At 43.9% G+C, this 21,353-nt stretch overlaps 1 pseudogene; it reads right to left on the bottom strand.

Moving 5' to 3' along the window:
- The window catches only part of LOC142600023 (uncharacterized), a 43,548-nt pseudogene extending 22,195 nt beyond the window's left edge, over window positions 1-21,353 (bottom strand).

Below are 21,353 nucleotides of genomic sequence, written 5' to 3'. Positions count from 1 at the left end.
AAGGAATTTAGCGGGATGCCACATTTGTCTCATCTAATTATCCGAGAAATGGAATAAAACAACAGATGATGCAATTTGCAAAAGCCACATGACTGGCAGGAGCTGTGATAATGATAACCACTATGGAGAAAAGCATACCATGGATTATCCAAACACCAACAGAATGCATCTCCTTTGGGAAAATACAGCCTCACAGATAAGAGAAAAACTAAACAGTTATTTAATGGATGGAGAATTACACAGAAATCAACAACCGTGAGAGAGGTTTACATATTCCCTAGCCTTTACCAGTTTTGCACTTCAAAAACACAGTAACAGATGAAGTGAGTTAGACCAAAGATCTGCCTAGGCCAGCAGCCTGTCTTGGGAAGAGCCTGCCAGCAGATGCTTAGGGAACATGCAGGAGAAAAAAAAAAAAAGTGAATTTTAAGTGATATTTCCCCCTTATGCCCTTCTGCTCTGCAACTTAAAACAAATGAGCCAGAGGCTGTATCTGCATCTTTTTATTTAATATCCCTTGATGTCTCTTTCCTCCATGAATTTATCTAATCCCCTCTCGAATACGTTTATGCTCCTAGTCTCCTAGACATCCTGTGTCAGTCAGTTCCACAACTGAATTACGTGCATGCCTACGCATGCCAAAGAGTAGTTTGTTTTAAGCCTCTTGTTTGGCCATTTCGTGGCGTGGCCCTGACTTTTACGCGATGAGAAACGGTAAATAACTATGCTGTTTTCAATTCTTCACACTGCTCTTATTAGTACGGAAGTATATTCTCTTGCAGCTGCCTCTTACCAAGCAGAAAAGCCCTAGTCTGTAGCAGTTAAATAACCTCTTTGATAATCCAAAGTCTTCTCCTGTGTCTTCAAATACTACTATACCCTTTTTAGGAGGGTGGGGTGACCAAATATTGCTTCATACAATGTGTGAGCGCAGCACAGCTTTCTGGGTTTTCACCTTATTTCTTTCCTAATACTTCCATATATTCAGTTCCCTTTTACCTTGAACATTGGGACGAGTGTCTTTGGAGAACCGTCCACATGATTAATTCTGTTTTCCAAGTGATAAAAGCTAAATTAGAAGCAACTGCTCTATATGTGCAGTCAGCGTTTTCCCAAGTGCTTTAGTTTGTATTTATCAAAACTGAATTATCTTTTATTTCCCAGTCACTCAGTATGATGTGTTTCTTCTACAGCCTTCTACAATTAACTTTAAACTACCCTGATGACCTGTTAACACTGACATCCCACAACCATATTCTTTTTCATTTCATTAATAAATGCTTTTTTATTACAGATGCCAGCGCAGCTTCCTCTTGAACTAGGTAAGTGCACTTTTAAGGAAATCATACAAGAAAAAAAGTGTGTGTGTGTGTATATATATATATATACACACTTAAAATGAAAAGAGATAGTAAAAGCACATATAGAGATGGTTTGAAAAGGAGACTAGAAACTAAAATCATGCTTTCACAACACAAAGGATCTTTAAATGGCACACCGCCATTAATAATTTATGTTATCTGAATATTGGACACAGGCTAGTAAATGTTGATTAAGAACATTCAAGTCAAATGGGCTGAAATGTCCAACGTAGATGAACAAATATGAACTGAAAGGCTGCACCCAGTCCTAATGCAGGCAGAAAACCTGTATGTATGGTCTGATGGTAAAAAGGCCATCATCTCCTACCTGCTTCCAATTTGCTGCAGTAGCCTACCCATCTCCAGCACTATCTAGGTCATAGCCATGAACTAGACATTCAGAAGATATGTTAGCTGGCCAAATATGAAAATAAGAAATGAATTCACAAATATTTTAAACTAAGTCATTCTAAATTGACCTATCACACTAAAATGATGTTCTTCCTTCCCAAATGTGTTATAGATTTATTTTGTCAACTGGATATATTTTGCAGAGAGTGTTCAAAGGTTGGCTTTTCTCTTTTTCTGATCAGTTAAACCTTTACATGTGAATTCTTTTAGGAGGTAGCAAGTTTAAGGGATATCACCATACATAAATGTGATTTTATAGTGGACACTTGACCATTCTGACCAAAAGTTCTTCAAAATCAATAAAAATACAAACTTTAATGTTAAAGAAGGACCAAAGGGGTAACACGCTAAGGCAGAAAAGTCACAAAAAACCCCACCCAACAGCGAAGGGTAAAAATCAACTTCAGGTTGTGTGAAGTACAGTTAGTTTAAGATTTTGTCAAAAAAATTCTCACTTTCTGCCCTCTGAAAGAGCCTTCCTACGTACCTGGTAGGACAGCAGCTCAAACTGATGAGAACCCTCCCCAGCTGAGTGCTGAGAATAAAGCTCTTCATGAGCCAGAAGGATTTGGCAAGAAACATAACTACACAAAATCGCCCACCTCAGACTGACTTAATTTGCTGTGTCTATTTATTTATTTATTTATTTATTTATTTATTTATTTATTTAATGGTTTCAAAGCAAGCAAGGTGTCCTGGTTTCAGCAGGGGTAGAGTTAATTTTCTTCCTAGCATCTGGGGTAGTGCTGTGTTTTGGATTTAGCATGAGGATAATGTTGATAACACACTGATGTTGTTGCCAAGCAGTCAAGGACTTTTCAGCTTCTCATACTGCCCTGCCAACAAGAAGGCAGGGGGCACCCAAGGAGCTGGGAGGGGACACAGCCAGGACAGCTGACCCAGACTGGCCAAAGGGATATTCCATACCATATGACGTCATGCACTGTATATAACTGGGGGAGTCAGCTGGGAGGCAGTGCGGCTCAGGAACTAGCTGAGTATCGGTTTCAGGTGGTGAGCAACTGTGCTGTGCATCACTTGTTTTGAATATTCTGTTATCATTACCATCATCATCATCATCATCTTCCTTTTCTGTCCTATTAAACTGTCTTTATCTTAAAAAAAATGACAGCAAGCATTGTGCTTTTCATGTGCTTTTCAGGATATTATGGGATGCTTTTCAGAACAGGCCTAAAATCTGTTTTGCTCCTGTATAAGCCTGAAAAATGTCATAAAGGTTTAAAGCAATGCAGATCACAAGGTCATCTCTGCCAGGGGTGAGCATTAGTTGCTTCAGAAGAAACTGCAAGAAACAATAACAGTTGTGGGATCTGAGCCACAAAATTATCTCAAACTAATCCCTTGTTGTTAAAAATTAGCTTAAACCCTGAAGCAAGAAGATTTATGTCTCTTTCAAAGCTTTTCTTGTAGCTTCAATTGTCATAATATTGAATATTCTTATTCTTCCAGATCCTCTTTAAATCTTGTTACATTCCTGACCTCAGCAGCATCCTCTGGTAATGAGTTCCACAATTTAATTACATGCTAAATAAAAAAAAATAAAAATTTCCTTTCATCTGCTTTACATTTGTTACCCCTCACCTTATTCCTCTGCTCTATGACAGAGAAAATAGGGGCTACTTGTCTATTTTGATTTTTTTGATCATTGCTTTCTATAGTCATACCATGGCCCCCTATGATATTTTTCTCTAATTCCTTTGTGTTTCAGTACCCCTCCCTGACTTCTGGTTATGTCCTTTATGATGATAAAACTTCTAGTCACATGATGTGTCAACACAAATTCTATGAAGATGTTGTAGGAAAAAATCCAAACATAATTCAAAGAAATAAAGGCTACAAACCCCTAAATGAGAAGGGAAAAAAGGAAGAGCCAGGGAACTACAGGCCGGTCAGGGAACTCCGTGCCTGGCAAGATTATGGAGCAGACCCTCCTGGAGACTATGCTCAGGCACATGGAAGATAAGGAGGTGATTGATGACAGCCGACATAGCTTCACTAAGGGCAAATTGTGCCTGACAAACTTGGTGGCCTTCTATGATGGGATTACAGCGTCGGTGGATAAGGGAAGGGCAGCTGACATCATCTACCTGGACTTGTGCAAGGCATTTGACACTGTCCTGCACAACATCCTTGTCTCTAAACTGGAGAGACATGGATTCGATGGATGGACCACTCGGTGGATAAGGAATTGGCTGGATGGTCACACTCAAAGAGTTGTAGTCAACAGCTCAATGTCCAAGTGGAGAATAGTGACAAGTGGCGTTCCTCAGGGGTCAGTACTGGGACCAGCACTGTTCAACATCTTTGTTGGCGACATGGACAGTGGGATCGAGTGCACCCTCAGCAAGTTTGCTGACGATACCAAGCTGTGTGGTGTGATCGACACGCTGGAGGGAAGGGATGCCATCCAGAGGGACCTGCACAGGCTGGAGAGGTGGGCCCGTGCGAACCACATGAAGTTCAGCAAGGCCAAGTGCAAGGTCCTGCACAGGGTCGGCGCAATCCCAAGCACGACTATAGGATGGGCGGGGAATGGATTGAAAGCAGCCCCGAGGAGAAGGACTTGGGGCTATTGATTGATGAGAAGCTCAACAGGAGCCAGCAGTGTGCGCTTGCAGCCCAGAAAGCCAACCGTGTCCTGGGCTGCATCAAAAGAGGCGTGACCAGCAGGTCGAGGGAGGTGATCCTGCCCCTCTCCTCTGCTCTTGTGAGACCCCACCTGGAGTACTGCATCCAGCTCTGGGGGCCCCAGTACAGGAGAGACATGGAGCTGTTGGAGCGAGTCCAGAGGAGGGCCACAAAGCTGATCAGAGGGCTGGAGCACCTCTCCTGTGAGGACAGGCTGAGAGAGTTGGGGTTGTTCAGCCTGGAGAAGAGAAGGCTCCGGGGAGATCTAATTGTGGCTTACCAGTACCTGAAGGGGCCTACAGGAAAGATGGAGAGGGACTGTTTATCAGGGAGTGTAGTGACAGGACAAGGGGTAATGGGTTTAAACTGAAGGAGGGTCGATTTAGATTAGATGTTAGAAAGAAATTCTTCACTGTGAGGGTGGTGAGGCACTGGAACAGGTTGCCCAGAGAAACTGTGGATGCCCCATCCCTGGAAGTGTTCAAGGCCAGGCTGGATGGGGCTTTGGGCAACGTGGTCTAGTGGAGGGTGTCCCTGCCCACAGCAGGGGGGTTGGAACTCGATGATCTTTGAGGTCCCTTCCAACTCAAACCATTCTATGTTTCTATGAAATACTACAGCCCTCAGTTTAAGCCTCTTATAAAATGTTATATACCCATGACTAAACTAAAGGTACTTAAAATATTGTCAGCTTCATTTAGTATATTCAGAACCACATCAAAGACATCATTTTAGTCCTTCAGTAAGTAATTTAATCAAAACCAGTTACTAAAGAGCATCCTTGAATTTTCTTCCTTCTTTTAGAGCTTAGAAAGGAGCATGTTAGTTGTAGGCAATAGTACGTGGACAACAATTCCAAGGACAGGCTGGAGAACTGAGGATTTTTAGGAATAGCAACCTAATTATGCTTTGCTAGCTCTTTCTAAAATTGCATCAAATGCAACTTTCTGAACACAGTGCCCTACAACAGTACTAAATTAATTGTCATACATAAAAAATAATTTTGTGCTTCTGCAGATTTTGTTTCTAGGTCAGGCAGAGAGGACAAGGCATCCTGAGACATGGAGTGACAGAAGCAGAATGAAAGCAACCAGTCTGAGGGTACTGTGCAGAGGCACAGTGCCCGTCTCTTGGTTCAAATGACGTATGAGATCATAAAATCCATGACAAAGCATATTAGAGAATGTAATTTCTACTCTTCCTAACACATCCACACCATGAAAGACTCAGCTTTGTTGTTGTTAAAACATTAATTTATTTGTTACAGCATTAAGTGGCTAATAACTATCAGTAAGTATTATGGAAAGCTTTAATGATCAGCTGGGTGATTCATCTGTGGAACAAGCCCGGTAACGCAGAATTGTTCTGCTGGCTCAGCCTGGCTGACCCAACCAGAAAATTGTGTTAGTGCCAACACAGGAGCAAAACCTGGCAGAAAGACAGAGATAAAGAAGTTGAAAACTCTGGTATGCTGGAGGCGAGGGTAAATCTCCTCATGTAGCAAGGTGACTAGACGCTCAGTACTGTTAGCTTATGTGTTGGAGAACTCTCTCAGAAGGCCAGAAGAGCAATTTGGTTAAGAGTTTCCAAAGCGTGGTGTTTTGGAATTAAGGGAGCATGTAAGTAATGTGGTAATTCCTCAAGAACCCAAGAAAAATTCTGGCCACTCAAGAAAAAGGCAGAAATGTTCACGGACTTCAGTGTAGCTAAGGTTTCATGCCACTTGCTGTCTTTATAAAGACTAAGCAGCAACCACCACTGCACACAGGAGCTGTGTCCCCTCCCCTGTGAGGAGCACCAGGGCTTCAGCTTCCAGTTTAGTACAGACGTACTCGATGAGACTGGCTTCTGCAAAGTGATGAGAAGTTTGAGTTGAATTTTCACACTGAGATTTTTTTCTGCTTGGATGCAACCTTCTGCTAAAATGACACATTTCCACTGAAACCACAATTTTGTGATAATCATCTTCTTGCACAGGTAGAAAAGGACATGTAGGGCACTTCTGACACTATTCACAGTTTCAGTTCAAAAGAGATACTAACACATACAGTAAAGTGAGGGTAGAAAGGCAAATCTTATTCAAACCACTAGATGGAGAGGGAGATGGGAGAAAACCCATAAAAAGTATTATTTTTAAAGCACTCAAAGTTCCCATTGCTTCTTGTTACAAGCCAAGGATGCAATTATTCTTTTCTGGTACTGAGGGAAAAGATAACTGGCATGTAAACAGTTTTACATGTGTGTAACTCAGTAACTAAAGCTCTCCATAACATTTATTGATACTGTTTAACCACTTATGCTTTTACAGTAACAAAAGAGATGCAGGAATGACCTGATGTGTTAGGAGGACTCGTGCTGATTTGACGTAGCTCCTATATACATACCTGAGGGAGAAACAACGTCTACAAAAACGAGACATCAAATATCACTGACATGAATATTAATATGAATAAATTATACAGCTGCAAGAGAATTCTTCATCTGAGCAAGCCTAAGAAACTTTCTATTGCATTTCCAAAATATTTTTACAGTTTTGCCTAATGAGTCTCAGAGAATGGAAAAATGCAAACAATGCTGGCCTGGAAAAGGTAACCAGCTGAACAGAAATAAATTATTTTTCCCTTTGAATTTCTTTTTAGCAGGGAAAAAATGTCTTAAGCAACACAGCAGCAGACTTACCAGCAGACTTCCAGAGAAGTTTTACTGTTCTCCTCCTCGAACTGCTCAATGATTTAGGAAACCAGTAAAAAAAACGTGCTATCCTCCTGATGGTTTTCCTCAAATCATTTCTTATCGCCATAGCTGAAAGGTCTCCACAGCTACACCAGGCACAACAGACACACGTATCCGGACGGAGAGAGGAAAGCCCATGAATACGCACGCAGAGTGTGCTCACTCTGAGCTCAGCGTCAGCCAGCACGGCTCAGGACCACCTGTTAGTCCTAAATCCCCTCCCTCTCCGTCACTCCGCTCCGAGCCCTCCAGACCTCCCTCTTCATGACAAGAAGCAGCTATATTAATAGATGCTTCAGCTAAAGAAAGACCTAATAGATGCTTCGGCTAAAGGAAAGCTAAAGAAAGAGTCTTAACCTGGTACTGTGTTTCCAATGATGTTAAAACAAGACATGTTTTCCACAGAAAGGTTTTGAAGGGCTCATTTGTTCATCTCTAGCTACCTTTTCCAGGCTGTAAACAAATAAAGCCCAAAACTGATAGGGACGAGTCCCCTTTCAAAAGCTCTTGATTTAAATCAACAGGATTTTCTCTAGAGAGAGTGTTTCTCAAAGACCTTCTTATGAAGGTTTCTTAGCAGTAAATTCAACAGACGTTTCTCTGGATACACAGCATGTTAAAAATGTGACTTTACTCTTAATGGATTTTAAGGCAAACATAAGAGTCAAATTATTCACTCCCACAGTTTACTTAAAAATCGAGCATCTATCGACATATCGCTATCCAACCAAATAGCATCTCAGTACTTAGACTACACATGCTTCCAGCACGATACATATTAAATTGTAAATCCAGAGGTGCTATGAACTAATTGCCCCTGCAATATATATATCACAAATTCTAGCACACACTTTTTAACAGCAAGACACTTTAACCATTTCCCCAGCTTAGTACGATTTCCTCGACTACGTCACAAGTTTCTCTTCAGCTTCTCACATTTTATTTGATTTTTTTTTTCTTCTGCTAGATCTGAATGATAGAAAACACTGAAAATCAAGACTAATGTCATTACAAAACAAAGATCCTTTTATATCAACCTTTAAACTACAGAAAGTAAGGGCTTTGTTACACCAGCTACATTCACAGCACGCAGTTAATAACTCTCCTAGAATTCACAATGTATTTTTCTACACTAAAATATGTGAGGTATTTAACCCCATTTTATACATCTGACATTTTTAACATACTGCTGCTTCTCAGGACCAAGCTGGATAGATTGACTGCATTTCCTCTGGTCAATATGTCTCTGAAAACAAATAAACATTTCCATTTATACTGTATCTGCCACAATTCTTCAGCCAGTGTCAATGAAAGAGCAGAAGGCAGGACTCAGGCCGCCAGACTTGTCTCTTGTTCGAGCTCCACCCCGTCATACCAGCAGGAATTTAGTAGCAAAGTGACGGTTTTAGCACAAGTAGGAGGTCTGCCACCCAATTCAGCACATGCAAGGAGCAGAGTTAAAGGCCCAACAGCTAACTTGCTTCTTTCAGGAAACAGCATGGGTTTGAATGTTTAAGAACATTTGCCAAATACCAAATCAAACAATGACCTTTTTTTTTCCCTGAAATGTATACATATAAAAATTTAATGAAAATCAAAGTGGCATAAAAAAGCTTCCATACTATTTCACACCATAAGTGAATATATGTTAAGAAGCCTAGTTTTATAATTTGATAAAGAATCCATACAGATATTTAAGATCTTTAGCAGGATAGGAAGAGCACAGGAATATTTTTTTTCACTTGACAGAAAACGCTGATGCAGTATTTTTGTTATACTGGTATTTTATGAGGCTTAAAAACATATTCAGTAAAACACGTCAGAATATAACAGTATCAAGGAGTAAACTGACTTTGCTGATGAGAATAACAAACCTTTGGAGGTTTACACCTTACAGTGTTTAGTGCCTTACTGGAACAAAAAAAAAGGCAAGAGCATAAAACATTGCATATTACTTTAAGGCAAAGAGAACTCATTCCATACAGAAAAAGTCAGCTGGATGAATCTGACAATTATGCTATGCAACTAAACCAGCTAATACAGATGAGAACATGGACCTGAATTCAAGCTGACCTGAACAGCAGCGGTAGTTAGCCTTGCGATAATTTCATGACTCCTCCATCACTTTACATTTCTAGGCCCTCGTTAGGCCAAAATGTAGAGCTAATGGACGCCAGCCCGTCTCCTGCAGCTCACGGCTGAGGGCTCTGTGAAGATGACAACCTGAACTGTTAGCTTTACAGTACGAGCCACTGTGCTCTGCACAGCAACGAACCGCTGTCAGCCTGCATCAGCTGCGTCAGCTGGGCTACGGAGAGTTCATACAGCCCCTCTGAGACAACTCTGATCGCTTATATTACACCGAGGCATTACTAAAGTTAAGAATTCACTGTATTAAGCAGGTACTGCACAGGGCTACACGTGTACCTTTCAATCTACTCTGATGAAAAGACAGCGCAAGGAGATGCTTTCCAAGGAGGACAGAAGGACCTGAAATGTGAGCAGAGTCACGCTCTTGATCCCTGCCTCCCTTGAAGGCAAAAAAAGCCGTGTGAGGCTTTTTCCTGCAGCAGATTTCAACCCCCAGGTCATACTCTGCTCATCTAAGCAGCGTGCTGGAGGAGGGGAGGGAATGACTGCTGCCCGCGCAGCCGTCCCACCTGCCTGGGAAGGGAGGTGAGCAGCTGTCCCCTCCGCTATGCGGGCAGCCTCTGACCTCCCACCTCCCCGCAGCGGTGCGGAGGTCAGATCTCAGCAGGCCTCCGCGAAGGGCTGACGCGACGTACGCAGACTCCACGCGCGTGCTGCCCGTCCCGCGTGCTCTCCAGCCGCGGGCTGGGATGTGTGGCAAGTCATCCTCTTGGCCCTGCTCTCAGCATCTGCCCCACAACCTGCCTTCCACGCGGAAACCTGTGCACACCGGTTGGGAAGCAAAGGGGTGCTCACGAAACACCCAGCACTTTATGCATGTCACCATCTTCCCTGACCTGCAGAGCTACACAGCGACCCAGTGGCCGCCTTACTGTAGCCCTCCCGTGCCCACTGATGGAGCTGAGAAACCTGAAAAAACCCCAAACAAACCCTTGCTGTTACACAAAATACTCTTAAACCATGAACTGTAAACAACCAGCAGTGTCTGACTGGGAATATTCCCTGGGAGCGTGCTGAGTTTATATAGTTTTAAAGCAAATTCTTTGCTGATAAGCATTTGTTAGAGCAATGCAGCAGTGCTGAGATACCACAAAAATGAAGTCTAACACTGAGGAGGAGCGCAGACAGCGGTACCAGATGGGGGGCAGACGCAGAATTTTCTCTGCTCTGGGGCACAGGAGATTTTTCCTCAGTGAGGAGTTACTGCCGTTTCCATTGCTCCCAGCTCTCAGGTAGCAAATGATTGGGATGAGCAAAGGATTCCATTTGCTGTGACTTAACTGGAACTTCTCTGTTTAGTCTGATTTCAGGAACAAAGATTCCCCAGGCACCTATTCACAGTGGAAACTGTGTGTAGGAAAAGCTAAACGGATTAAGGAGTATCTGCTTGTCTGAATTAGCAAATGTCCCTATTAACTGGGTTCAAAATGCATTTTTGCTTGCTTTGTAGGTAATAATGTACTTGAAAAACGAGGTGGTGTCTTCCCAACCTGCCACAGTGTGGGTATGTGACACTATGCTATATGCCACAGCGACGGGCAGAGTTCAGTGGGGAGAGGTGCCCACAAGCCAGTCTTCACGAAGATGTTTTCCGTATTGATGGAGCTTGAACTTCCAGAGAAGCAGAAACACACTTCCAGACCTCCAAGGACTGTTTCCCTTCATTTTTTTTGCCTGCCAGAGATCTGAAATGGACTAAGAGATTTTAGCAATCCAGAACTGGGTTATGCAGAGAAACACTGTATCTATGCAGTGGACAGAACTGAATGTGTGAAATGTATTTATCTAGAAATTATAAGCAAAAGCTGTGATGTTCCTTAAACCCTGTTCAGCTCTGTCTCAGAGTAAATTTTATCCAAGTAGCAAGAGAGGGGTCCTGGCTAATGAGTCCCTGGGGTTCAGAACTACTGCATTTGCGTGACACTGTCAAGACACAGTATCACAGATTTCATACTAAAACATAATTTATAACATCATCATGTGTGGCCAAGCTATGCAGTTGCTAGGAAGCTTATAAAAAACACAATACAACTACTAAAAGAAAAGAAACGACAACAACAAAAAATGCTACAGTTGAGCTTAGTTCAGCAAAGCTAGCATAACACTTCTGATTTCCAGCTCAGCTGTTCATCCCTCCCTAATCTAAACAAGTAGCTATATTTGTGAGCTTTCTAAAAAAACTTTTGATTCTCAGCAGCTGCACACACACAAAAAGAAGGGATTAACAATTAACCACTGATTGGCAATCTGCAACTTCCAAAACCTTGCCTCCATTTGAGGGATGGAAATTGAAGAACTGTAGTACTCAAACTGATGTAAAACAAATTTCTTGTCAGATTTCATTGTCTGTTACTTTGCAGATAAATAAATAAGGTTAAAATAGAATTGTATAGACATCTTTTTAGCTGTGACATCCAAAGTATTTCACATGTTCAGTCCTCTGTTATCAAGGCTCCCAATAATTTATACACCGATAGGTAATAAATGTGATATGAAAGTAAAGAAAACAAAGCAGAAGGGGAACAATGTTGAAAACCCTACAGAATGCACTATGGATGACAGTTATGCTAAGAGACAAAAATACCATGAAAAGATCACGCAACCTATACCTTGCTGCACATCAAACTGAACCACTACCAGATCTATATCACTAGACATTCCCATCCAACATTTTTTTTCTGCAAAAAAATTGCTTCTAGTCCAGCCACACTCCTATGATTAGAATGACTTTTTAAGTAAAACAGCATAAAATTTGGATGTAACTCTTCCAAAATGGAGAGGAAGCAAATGAGCATTAAACAAGCACGAGCAGTTTCAACCTTTTTTCATGGGCCCACGGAAGTCTCTCCGTACCAGCAGGTATGTGGGCTTCGTCTCTTTGAACCCAGACGTCCGTGGCAGAGTGGGTTGTCACAGCTCCCTTGGCAGTCAGCAGAGAAAGACCAGTGGCCCTTGGGCACGCTTATTCCCATCTTGCAGCAAAGCTGTAAAATCCATGAGACCAGCTGCAGTTCCTGAAGAAGCCAGGATGCCATGGTGGAAAGCAAAGCGGAGGCTGGGAGAGTATTAGTCCTTCTCGGCACTGGCCCTGAGCAGCAGCAGGAGGGACAAGAAGCGGTGTCCTGACTCTTCCATGGCACACCAGGCACATCTTAAATGGAAATCCCTGCGGTTTTTCAGGTATGCCATCTCTGTCGGAGATGGAGGACGGAACCCAGAATGACCAAACCCAGAGCAGACACCCAACAACCGGAGGCCTCGTTTCAGGTAACCGACAGGTTCAGGTTTCCGACATAAATACCCAGAAGCATTTTCCAAACACAGGGGGATTTTGGTTCATTTTCTTCAGGCCCTAAGTACTCTTTATTCAAAACAAAATACGTAACACAAATTCAGCCTATCAATCACGTCTCAAGGTCCTCTGAGGTGAATTTCTTACTTCTACAGGCTATCTATTGGGCAATAACTGGATTTCGCCCCTTGAGTAGTAAGGAGTAGGAAGGTTTCTTCTGAGCAATCACTCCAGTGAAGCACATCCTGGATTTAGAGGAAGAAAATCACAGTGCCGAAGCACATTTGTTCACATCTGGTTAGTTCTCATTTCACTCTACAATATATTACACTATCATTAAAAATTTTCATACATTGTTACATGAAAAAGAATATCTCTTCATGTATTTCAGCAATATTTCAGTATCATCCATCCTACCGTACAGTTGTTCCCTGTTTCGTTTCGAATACTTCAACCTGTAAAATTTGTTGTAATTTGCTTTATGTTCTTTTCCAGATGCCGGAAATGTGCAGAGTCAGACAGGACTGGCACAGTGCCGTGACAAAAGTGAGCGTGTGACGGAGAGGACTGCTGTGCTGGTCCAGCTGAGCACCGGGAAGATGATGCACTTCTTCCCCGCGACTGCTGCCGGTACAATGTCATGCACGTTATCATTTTTCATGTAGTTTGGTGACAGGCTTACTGTATGTATCTATGCAGGTTTGAAGTTGAATATAAGTTTAAAAAGCTAAATGCAGAGAATAGTGGCGTGATGTGAAAATAGCAGATTAGTGTTAATTTTAGCTATGTAGTAGATACTGCGCTCGCAGCAGTAAACTCAGGAAAATGATTGGACAGTCTTTAGGAAAACCACTTTTGTACATACACAGCTACACTTTAGAGTACAGGGAAAACAAAACTCAAGGCTAAAACTGAAGAGAAGATACTGAGTTGCCTTGTAACACAGTTTGACACATAGGATTTGACTCAGTGGATGACAGACCAACTTGCCTGTGGGCTTCGAGTGACTTTGTGCCAAAATTAGTAGACTTCTCAGTCAGAGCTTGCATGGAACTATCACTAAGGGAAATCAGATTGGGGAAGAAAAACAAAAATATGTGCTAAACGTTGCTAAAACAGTACATTTATTCATCCTAATCTGGTCTGCTTCAGACAAAAGTAGCCTGATTATTTGTTAGGGTACAAGAAAGCGGGGAGCACCCTTCTTTAGATCTCTGCATGTTGTATGAGTGATTACACGCTGTTTACACTTGAAGACTAACAAGGGTGCACCTTGTACATTTATTCTCTCTTAGAGGAGCAAGATGTTTCTTATTTTAGCTGTGGCAGCTATTAGATAATAGAGTAATATTTCAAACTGGAGTATGAGAGAAAAACACACAAAAGAAATATTGCAGAGCTTAACTTTCATTGTAGCCCTTCAAACTTTCTTCCAAGCTCCTACACTCACCGTCAGGCTATTACACCCAAGCTACTGTACATGACATGCTCTTCCTTCACCGAGCAAAATCAAAATGGTGTTCATCAGTACTCAGTACGGTGTGGGGAAAACAGACATGTCCAGCAGCTCATAAAGCCACCCAGCCAAAACCAGCATTGTTATTTTCTTTCTGTTGTGCACACTGCTGATCTGCATTTAACTGCCTGGATAAAGAAATCCATCCAATCGTGCTGGAGGTTTCTGGTCAACGCTACGCAGCAACAGAAGAGATGACTACCATCACTGGACAAGAGCTGAGCTCTAATGCTGCCTTGGCCAGTGACCTCCTGGGTAACCTTGAAAAAATCATTTCAACTCTCAGTGACTTTCAACTCCCACAGACTTTCATCTGTGGCTGTTTTGCTCATAGCACTTCAGACCAGTGGCTGTTTCTTCCTGTGCAACCACACTATTAAGGATTTAGTGTGGCCAGCAGCTCCTATTGCTGACAGCAAATAAAAAAAAAATTGCAGAAAAAACCCTTAGCAACAAACTGTATTACCAGTTTATCAAAAAATATGTTATCCAGTAAAAATTTCAGTTTCATCTTTTTCCCCTGTGTATTAAAAGCACAGATATTAGCAATATGTAAATAGTATGCAAGCAACGTAACACAATGTAATTTAAAAGGCACCTGTATTGTTACTTCCCACAATGCCCCAAACCCCTGGCCAAGCAGTACTAGCCACTTGTTGAACTTTGAGCACGGTAGGACTGTATAAAATGAGCATCAAGGTACAGCAAGCTCTCCAAGGCTTTCATGTGACAAGGTCAATTTTCTCCTTGGTTCCCCAAGACTTTCTCAGCACGCAGACCATCAGGAGGTATCATGCTGGTGAGTAATGGCAACAGTTTCATTACTAAGAGCTTCTTTGCTTTTGTAAAAAGGTAACTTCTTTGATGTCTTATTACACATCTTGAGGACATCCTAGGTTATGAACGCTGCCTGCAGAAATACCTATTTTATCACTTTTTCATTAGCGGACTCCTTTCTGCTCCTGTACCAGCTCTCGAATACCAGTTTGTTTGAAACCAAGCCTTATGGCATCTGGCCTCCTTCCACCCTGCATGTGAAATGAAACAGAAGAGTATCTCCACACCAAGATGCCCTGGGCAGAGAGGGCTCCTGCCCACTCACAACAGCCTCTGAAGGAGCTCCCGACAGAGTGGCTCCAAAGCACGTGAGGAAGACAAGTGAGAAAGCCACGCAGCATTTTCAGAGCCTTTCAGTGCTGAATGTTATGGGGTGATTCTGTAAATTTTTTTCTTCACTGCTATGCAACCTGAATAACAACCGCTTGTATTCTCTGTAGTCTCTTAGGGTTGTATCTGAGACACCCATACTCTGAAGGACACCATAATTAATAATTAACCATTCATAGGATGGTGAAAACGAGAACAAAGAGCGAGAGATGCTCAGAGAATGGGTGAAATCTTCTAGGTATGACAGTCTATGGCTTAGGGGTGGAAGAGAGATGTCAGTGGCCAAGAAAACAGGACCCCAAATAACCAAGGAACTCGGTGAGGAGTTATTGTTCTTTGCAAACAGGGGGGAAAGGGCCTGAGCTTTGCAGCAGTGGGAGCCTTGCTGCAGCAGTAGAGACCACAGAAATGCCCCAAGAAGTGCAGAGAAACTGAGACAGCCGGCAAGCATTACCCTTGAAGAGCAAGCTCCATCAAAGCTGCTTCTTGGTCTCCATTTCCATACCTCTTCCTTCCTCCCTGCACCAGGCACAGCAGCCTCCAGCTCCATCAGCCCTGTGAGCTCCAGCAAATCCCACAGGAAATCTGCTCCAGCCCCTACAGATTCTGAGAAACTTTGGTAATTTTAGATTTAAAACAAAACAAAGAAAAATTTGAGAACTGAGCATCGTTAAACAGCTCTCCAGAGAAAGAACGGGAAAGGGAAGCTGCCTCCCATCGCTGTTATTTCTAATCCGCCCCGCAGTTCTCTTTTGATAAAACTTCTGGAGGCTCCTGTGACCCTGAATGGTTTTGGTAATTCAAGTTGTAACTCTAGAAGTAGCTTTAGCAACTTAACCTCCTCATTACGTAGGATTACATATGAACGCACTCCTACTGCAGAGATAGCGGACAATGTCTATCCTCTTCTTTAAAAACATAAGAAGTATGTTACACAAATTTGTACCAAAAAATATCTTTTTGAAGGAAAAAAACCCCCACTAATCCCTGTGTTTGCTCCTTGCCTCCACATTTTACCTTCATTTCTGTAAGGAGGAATCTATTTTTTTACCATTCCTGCTAATTAGGAGGCATTTAGATAACACATCCTGATTTGTTCTGAGGGGATAAAGGGCATGGGGTTTTGGTTGAGGTTTTGGTTGTTTGTACAGATACTTTAAAAGCCCTGTAGTAAGAGAGCTATATCACATATTAAAATGTGATGCCTCTGTACTTCAACTGCACTAAAGGAGGAGTCCAGCTACTGATCAGCACCAATGCCCAAAAAAGCCATTAAAAATGGCCCTTAAACTGTGCTCTATGCTTTACAAGGGAAGGAAAAATAAAGTCTGAAAAATGGATAAAAGACATGTAGCAATGAGTCAGTGAAGAAAGCTGAAATGACTGCCTGGTAGATTTGAGAGGAAGAGGATACTTGCAGTCTCACCTGTTTCCACGGGCTTCTGCACCTCTGCAGAGCACCTTGGAGCTGGAGAGGCTTCTGTGCTGGGACAGGGGTGTCTGCCTGCGCACAGATCACACTACACCCGGACAACACTCCAGGCCTAACACCGCAGGTATAGAAAGTAACACTATAGGCAAGGAGGAAACAGGTGGAGGGACGTGATTTCCAACTAGTATTTAAAGGATACCTACTGACCCGATGCTCATCGATTACGCCTTTATAAAGGACTCCAACCACCAGAAATCTGACAGAAATACTCTATTTTTTCCTTTAGCAGGCAGCTTTCTACAGGCGAATTAACAAATACTTGTAAGTCTCTGCTTCGCAAGGTCCTTACAGTATTACAATGCACTGGTCTTCTCACAGAGCCCCACCAACCTTGCCACATAAAACCAATACATATACCAACACATACGCTGTTGCATGGACAACGTACAGTTGGTAAGAGTAATAAATATCAGTTCATCAAGGTCATGCTTTTAACAAAAGCATCCGTGAATTCCCAATCGTGTCCCATCACTACACACTGGAAAGAAACAATCTGTTTTTCATGGTACCTCTAAATACCCTCCGCTTAAGTATCTTCAGAAAGTTTGAACTGAAAGTCATGTAGGACCTATAATTTCTCTCTATTCTCTTAAATGAAGAATAAAACTCCTGAAAAGGCCTAGCAACATTCCCATTTGGTTCAATGAAAAAGTGCATCAGAAATGAAAGCGTCAAAATGCAAGGTAAAAGTTATAGAAATGAACTAGAAAGTCCAGAATAAGCAGTCCACAAAATAACTCCTTCCACGCCCCCACCACCCAGGTACACCCAGTCCGTTGACCAGACTATGGGGAAAGTAAAACTGTTCAGAAACCGTATTCCAAAGCCTGGCAGGATAGACTTTCGTCTAAAACCAGGAGAAATGCCTCATTTTTCCAATGCCAAATGATACGCTGAACTAATGCAACAGCTCCAGGGCTCCTACACTACATAACGCTACACACCATGAAGTCATCAATACGGTATAAGAAACTGATAATTGTCACTCCAGAGCACTCTCAAAGAAAAATTGAATGCTAGAAAAGAAAAACTACTCTTTACTGGATGTCATTTTATTGGTATAGACTGGAATAATCCCAACTGCTTCCATTCCAAATGGCTTTGTGCAGAGAAGTCAGGCCAGGCAATGGCATTCTGCATCTGCACAGTATCACCAGGTTTTCACCCCAAATAACAGAGGTGAAAAGGTGAATAGTGGAGCAAGTCCGAACTGCTAAACCAATTAAGTCTCTCTTGAAAAGGAATCCAAAACAACAGCAAGAGCTCAGATACTACAAAGCATCCTTTTCAGAGGTATTTCATTACACTTGGCTTTCTTCCTGGGCTGAGGTTCAGAAATATCAGCGCTGCCTTATTTTTTTTCCAATAAATAAGTTGCTTGAATAATGTGCACCTTGTGCACTGCACTGAAACAGATGATCACTCACCTCCTTGATCTTTTTTTTTTTTTTTTTTTCCATTCTGGTCTTTCTTCCCTGAGTTATATGAAAGTATTTTTTTTCAACTTTTAGCAGAAGCCTGCAAACAAACTTGTGAATTACAAACAAAAATCTCACAAAAGGCAGAAAGACCTTTTCTCGGTACTTCTTTATTCACTCCAGGGATCCCACCTCACTTTACGATGTGTCCCAAGGAGTGCACAAAAACCCCAAAGATGACCACAGCCCCGCTGTGAAAGGATGAAGGAGAAGTCCAGCCCCTACTGAAGCTCAGCTCAGGTATCTTCCCCGTCCCTGTGGGGAAGGCAGGACAGAGACGCTGAAAGGAAACCCCGCTCCCATAAAGACGTCACAGATCTTTTATCTTAGAAAAAAGTCTGCACCTAAATACTTTAAAATCACTCCTTTGATGTGCCCTTTGACCACTTCCTTATCCCAGAGGGAATTTCTCATGCCTTTTAATTCCTATCACCAAATTTGGCACGTCTGACTGTGATTCTGTCTGAGGGCAACAATCTAGTGAGAACTGACTTCAACCAATGCTCAAACAGGGTAATTTAAATGAATATAATATGTCTTTGTGACTCAGAAACATGGAAATTTAGTACGTAGCTCCCTCTTTATCAGCAGTGGACCACCCGGAAGATGCTATTGCGTTTTGCTTTTTAGATGACATACAATGAAAGTCCCTACCACTTGTGGCCTCTGGAAAACACAGTTATTTGGGAACCTTCCGGCACTGTCACACCTTGCCAGGCAGATTAAAATCTTTGAAAGACGTTTGCAATTTTAACCTCAGTTGTAATCTCTGCTTCACAAGGGATACCCAGAGGAGACCACGGCATTTTCACGGAGGCTACTGCTGTAGCCACAGATTCAGCTGTAGTGCTGGATGTATCTGCTGCAGCTTTCGAGGCCAGTTTAGATGCACTTCAGACACTGAGCGCAGCTGTGCCTTCTGGCTTTCCAAAGCAGGGGACACCTTTTTCCTCTGTATTCACTTACAGAAGAGCCCGTGGCTCTGGGTGCAGACCGACGTCTGGCCACAGAGTGGATTTAGCAGCTCTGAGGCCGTACGTTCCTTCACGCCTCAGCTGCCCTGACACAGCCACTGCTGTCGGTGCCCTCAGCCAGTTTTTCAGCCAGATCCGTTCCTCACTCTGGCTGGCTGGTGTGCCTGCAAACTGGGAAAGAACAGAGGTTCTTGCAGCAATCCTTGTGCGCTTAGCTATTGCTGCCTTTCATCTCCACACCGCTTTACAGCTTTTAAATATCATAGTCATGCTAAGTCATAAATGTTGAATGCTTCCTCTGCTACTTAAACAGCAATTTAAGAGAGCAGCTTGAAGTACTATGGCTCCTAAAAACGGAGCTTGTCATGGAGGAGAAGGAAAAACATTGTAAGCTGTAATCATTCTGAGAAAATGTTGCTGGAAGACGTATAATCCGACATGACACTTGAAGTTCTTGCCACGGAGCATTTGATCATAATAGAAAAAATATGATTTTTAAGGTCTATTTTCACCTCAGTGCACTATACATCCTGTCAGAACAAACAGTGCACTACTTAAATCATAAGTGAAAAATATTTTATTTTCACAGCCAAAGTATTTCCATTCCAAGAGTTAACTGTAAAGTAGAGCTACTGAAAGTGAGTGTAACTGTGAGAACATTATATCATAACAGAAATGTTATATCTCAGCAGAGGCCAGTATGAGGTTATTGCATCTCCTTAAGGTAGAACAAAACAATAGGAAAAGCTTGACCTTTCTGTCCTGCCTTGGGTTTCAAATGTCATCTGTTAAACAAAGGCTCAGTGATGTAAATCAAAAGCAAACCACACACCTTAGCACGTCACTCCACAAGGGACAGCGCTAGATTGCCCTGAGAAGCGCAGCAGCACGGCAGCCGCGGGTGAGGAGCAGCCGGGGAAGCGAGCGCGCCTGCGGGGTACCGCGCTGAAACCACGAAACCCAGCAGCGTGGCCAAATGCTTTTCAAACCGTAGGATGGCACATGAGGGCTTTTCACCAGCACTGGGTAATGTATGTTCTCCTACATATAGCTATCAGGTGAGCGAAATCGCTGTATTTTAGAGAACAGCAGTGGTCATGAAAGGGCTGAAAAGCAGAAAAGTTGTTTTCTACACAGGGAAAGGAAACCCCACCGTTGCCCACTATGAATCAGAGCCCAGCGCGCGAAAGGTGCGTACATGGGACATGTGATACTCCAAGCCACAGCCTCCTCCTCCCACCCAAAGGACCGGGCAGGGGAGGGAACCGCATGCTTTTCTCCAGGCCTGGAAGCCCACAAGAACCCTTGGCAGCAGCACTGCCTGCACCCCCTGTAACACGTGTTACCTTCCCACGGGGTGGAGAGGGAGCGCTTTTACCCGGATCACGCTGCACCCATGCTACGCCATCACCCCGTGCTATGCCGTCACCCTGTGCGAGGCCATCGCCCCGGCCACGCAGCACGAAGGGCAGCTCGCAGCACCCAGCCGGCAGCCCTCGTGATCCGACGCTTCACGTGGCGAAACCCAGGCTCCCATCACGGCCGGGTGACGAACGCGTTTCCAGCGCCACCGGTGCGGATCGGGAGACACCCGACCTACCCCCCCCCCCCCCCCGCGAAACCCTCAAGTTTGTGAAATCCGTGACCTCCCGGTTCCCTCGAACCCGCGGCCACCGAGAGAGCGCGACCCCGCCGCTCCCCACCCCGACGCCCGTTTCCCGCCAGAGGCCGCGGGCGGGCCCGCCGGGGCGCTCACCCGCGCAGCGCAGGCCCTGCGAGAGGACGAAGCGGCAGCAGAGGTCGCACCACGTTCCCGCCGCCGCCGGCCCGAAGCGGTGCGGCGGATCCGCCGGCGGCGGCGCCTCGAAGATGGTGCGGACGTGGCGGGGCCGCGGCGGCGCCGGGCGGCGGCGGCCGCCGCCGTACGCGGGGCCCGGGACGCCGGCGGGCGCGTCCGGCTGCGGAAACGTGTTCGGCTGCGGGAACGTCTCCCGCGCCGCCCGACCCCGCGGCGGCTTCCCCCGCCTGTCACCCGGGGCCGCCGCCATGCGGAGCGGGGTGCACTGGCCGCTGCCTGCTTCTCCCCGCGGAGCGGCCGGGGCGGGCGGCGGTTGACGCCTCACGCACAT

Source organism: Balearica regulorum, chromosome 1 (genome assembly GCF_011004875.1).
Source record: "Balearica regulorum gibbericeps isolate bBalReg1 chromosome 1, bBalReg1.pri, whole genome shotgun sequence".
In the NCBI taxonomy this organism is placed as follows: Eukaryota; Metazoa; Chordata; class Aves; order Gruiformes; family Gruidae; genus Balearica; species Balearica regulorum.
The sequence above is the reverse complement of the archived record's forward strand: the minus strand, read 5'-3'. Positions and strand labels throughout refer to the sequence as shown.